General features: G+C 47.6%; 1 protein-coding gene across 1 annotated transcript in view; it reads left to right on the top strand.

The window, feature by feature from the left end:
- The first annotated feature begins 759 nt into the window (after positions 1 to 759).
- Pask (PAS domain containing serine/threonine kinase) overlaps positions 760 to 4,114 on the top strand; it is a 36,834-nt gene continuing 33,479 nt past the window's right edge. The window contains exon 1 of the mRNA XM_059278310.1: positions 760 to 1,053. The gene's annotated coding sequence lies outside the window, so the exon portion shown is untranslated. The remainder of the gene's footprint in view (positions 1,054 to 4,114) is intronic.

The following is a 4,114-nucleotide window of genomic DNA, read 5'->3' as shown; positions in this document are numbered from 1 at the left end:
GGCCCCCCCCCCCTGGCTCCACCTGAGCCAGGTGTTTGAGGAGTGAGTGGAGTCTAGAAGAGCAGGGCGATAACGGACTTCCCGGCAAGGCAACAGGCAGCATGGGAGACACTTCAGGCTTGCGAGTTCGCCCAAGTCATTGTGCCGACTTCGGAGGCGAGGAGCTACTGCGGCCAGGAGAGCTCTACAGGCTACAGGTGAACACAGGTTAGACTTGCATCCCGGGCCTCGGGAGCCTCGCTGATGTGTGTCTGCACGACGGGCCGGTAGGCTAGGGAGACCGCTTTGCTCCGCGCCTGCGCGTTGATTTACTGGTGCCACGGGCCGCTTTTCGCGGATGCTCGGAGCAGGAGGGAGGGGCCGCGGTCCGGCTCGGGGGCGCACGTTCGCCTCCTCCAGCTCACGGAGAACCACCGCATCGTCCGCTTCCGCCCCACCCTCCAATAACGTGGTCGTCGAAAGGTGGGCTGGGCGTCGCTCACCTTCCTCGGTTCCGCTGTGGGAGTAAACGGCAGTCCCTTGGCGTGGGTGGCGGGTGGCAGAGAAGTCGGTCTCTTTTGGCTCCTTGGAGGCTCGGTAGGGGGGCGTCCGGTGAGTCCCTAGCAACCGTTGCGCGCGCTCTGCCGCGCGCATTCACTGAGGCCCGCCCATAGGGGTGTCTGGTTGGTTCTTGTCGCCTGTCACTCTGCGCACGTCGTTCTGCGATTGGTCGGTGGGCTAGAAGCGCGCGGGATCTTGGCGTTGTGAATCCGTCTAGGACGTTCGCCGGCCTCGGGTGAGACTCCAGTGTTCGAAAGAGCTCTTGCGGGTGGCGGCGAGGCGCGGTCTCACGCAGTTGTGGAGCGGCTCTGGCTCTTACCTCGCGCGCCACACTCCTTCCTTCCGGCCCCGGTCCGGGGTGGTGGCGGGTTCCGGCCGTTTGACCCGCGCACAGGAGCCGCCAGCACCGGAATGTCCCCTGCCGAACTGCAAGCTTTTTTTTTTTAGGTCAGGCTAGCGGGCCAGTGAGCTCTGGGGAGTCACTTATCTTCACCCACTAATGCTGGATTGCAGGTACGTGCATCCTTGCCCGGCTTTTTAAGTGATTAAAGATTTAAACGGTCCTCACGTTTGCATAGCAAGGGCTTTTAACACAAGGAACTATCTCCCTAGTTCCTGTATTACTTTTAAAATAAAAATTTGTAGCGTTCACCATTTAGTTTGAAGGATGGTACTTTTTTAAAAAAAAGTAAATTAAGGTTTCATAGCAATGTATTCTGAAGTTACACAACTTCTAAAAAACAAAGCCAGGTTTGTTGACATTGGCAGTGAGCCATAATTAAATGTCCTGAGCTTTGTTTATAGGTTGGTTCTAAAAGCAGAAAACCACAGTGTGATCGTATCATTGTTTGCTGTAGCAATAATTAGTGCCTTTAGATACCTAGAGAAGATGTACACCTTTGACATTGAAACGCTGCTACTTGAAGGGAAGTCCTACGTTCTAAAAATTTCTGTCTCCTACATATCTATATTTTGTTTGAGACAAGGTGGTGTGTCATATAGGCTTGAACACTCTATATAGCTACTTTCATTTCATTTTGAGCTGTTGCTCTCTAGGATCACATACTGAGTGTATGTGCCTTTGTATGTAACATTCAAAATAAGGCAGATAGTCATTATACATTATCAGTAGAGGGTTACCTAACATGTGGATAGCTCTGGGTTTAATACTCACCTCCACACAAAAATAACGGTTGTCAGGCTGATGATGCCTTCCTGCCTTCCCAGCACTTTCAATGCCCCTGGAGACCTCAAAAAAAAAAAAAAAAAAAAAAAAAAGGAGACAAAGCCCTACAGTTTGAGCTCAGCAATATGGCTGGGGGGCGGTAAAGAAAGACACTTACTGCTGAAGTCTGACATTTGGGTTTCATACCTGGGACCCACTTAGTAGAAAGTTGTTTGCTGACCTCCACACACGGGTGCTCTCTCATGCCCGCTCTCTCATGGGCTGTCTCTCTCTTTCTCTGTCACACACACACACACACACACACACACACACACACACACACGATGAAAATGCATCAACAAGTCATGCATCATAATGAGAATAAAATGAACACTGGAGAGATGGCTCAGCAGTTAAGACTTAGGTTCAGTTCCCAGCACCTACATGGTGACTCAACTGTCTGAACTCTATTTCCTGGGAATCTGATGCCTCTTCTGAGTTCTTCAGGCTCCTACATGTATATGGTACATATACATACAGAGACAGGCGCGCGCGCACGCGCGCGCGCGCGCACACACACACACACACACACACACACACACAAAGAAGTATTAAAAAAAGTAAAACAAATACACTCAACTTAGAAAGTAGGAGGCTGTCCCATTTTGCCTCCTAATTTTAGTGCTCTGTCAGATTCAAGGGAACCATCTGCCTGAAGCACGGGTTTTCTTTCAGTCTTGGTGAAGTGTTATCCTGTGTGTGTATATTTTTAAGCAGTGTATTTAGATTTTTTTATATTAAAAGAAAGGAATCTTCTTGCACATAGCCTTTTGTAATTGGAAGTTTTTCACTTCTTATACTGGTAAGATTCATTCTTTTTTTGTTCTTATTTAGTTTTTCAAGACAGGGTTTCTCTTTGTCACAGCCCTGGCTGTCCTAGAACTCACTCTGTAGCCCAAGCTGGCCTCGAACTCACAGAGATCCACCTGCCTCTGCCTCTCGAGTGCTGGGATTAAAGGCAGGCGTGTGCCAGTTTAAGATTGGTTCTTGTACACAGTTCTTTTGTTTCCGCTGCTGATTATACCAGAGCTTTCTTCTTCAGCGTATTTAAGTTGTTTTATTTTCTTTTTGCCTGTTCTCTCTCGCTCCCTCCTTCCCTTCTCTCTCCTTGCCTCCCTGCCTTTCTTCCTGACTGGTTTACCAGCCCTCACCTTTGTCAAACCATGCTGGCCTGAATTGTCATTGTCTATCTTGCTGTTATGTGCATGGATTTCTCTAGATGGGTCTCTGCAGTGTAGCCTCTCAGGAAGTTTTCTTTCTCAGTTGGTTTGAAGATAGCATATTTGGTAGATGTAATTTTGAATAACTTTGGGCCTGCATTTATCATTCTTTGCTTCTCAGAAGGTTACTAGGACATAATGTTTTATGGAGTTGGGGTCACATTGGCTCGCTACTGGAGTCTCTGACCTGTAGTATGAATCTTAAAGGTACTTACTAATAAAATCAAACCTGAGGCCAGTTATTGGGGTGAATGCTGCAAGATCAGAGAAGCAGAACAAGCCACAGCTTCCTCACCTCGATAGTTCCTCAGCTGATCCTGTTTCCTCAGACTGGAAGCTTCTGTGTCCTCATCCCAACGGCTCTCAGCTGAACTGCTGCTCGAAAGCCTGAAGCTTAACCAGCCAAATGCTTCTAGTTTCTGATCTTCACGCCTTATATATCTTTCTGTTTTTGCCGTCACTCCCTGGGATTAAAGGCTCGCTTTCTGGGATTAAAGGCATGAGTCACCACCATGGCTGTTTCCAATGTGGCCTTGAACTCACAGAGATCCAAAGGGATTTCTGCCTCTGGAATGCTAAGATTAAAGGTGTGAGTGCCACCGTTTTCTAGCCTTTGTATCTAGTGGCTGTTCTGTCTCTGACCCCAGATAAGTTTATTAGGGTGCACAATATTTTGGGGAACACAATACCACCACACTGACCTGCTTTAGAGGTTGTAGCATAGCTCTCCTCTGATTTCAGTTCTTGTCATTTTTACCTTTTGGAAGTTCTCCCTGTGTATGTCTCAGAATGTACGGGATGGCATTCTTGGTGAGTGCTGGTTGTTACAAAATACATGGGTTGCTCAGATCATATTCCTAGCCTTGACTTTTTCTTTCTTTTTTTTAGAAGATCAAAGTTCATTTATATTTTAATTTTGTTATTATTGTATGTGTATATGGTGTGTGTGTGTGTGTGTGTGTGTGTGTGTGTATGTGCATGTATGTACATAGGTGCAGGGGAGGTCAGAGGACAACTTTGTGGAGGTGGCTTTCTCCTTCCATAGGTTCCAGGGATTAAGCTCAGGTTATCAGGCTTCCCAGGGCAAGCATGTTTACCTGCTGAGCCATCTTGCTGGCTCTGTATTTTT

Source organism: Peromyscus eremicus, chromosome 13, assembly GCF_949786415.1.
Source record: "Peromyscus eremicus chromosome 13, PerEre_H2_v1, whole genome shotgun sequence".
NCBI classification, from domain to species: Eukaryota; Metazoa; Chordata; class Mammalia; order Rodentia; family Cricetidae; genus Peromyscus; species Peromyscus eremicus.
The sequence above is the reverse complement of the archived record's forward strand: the minus strand, read 5'-3'. Positions and strand labels throughout refer to the sequence as shown.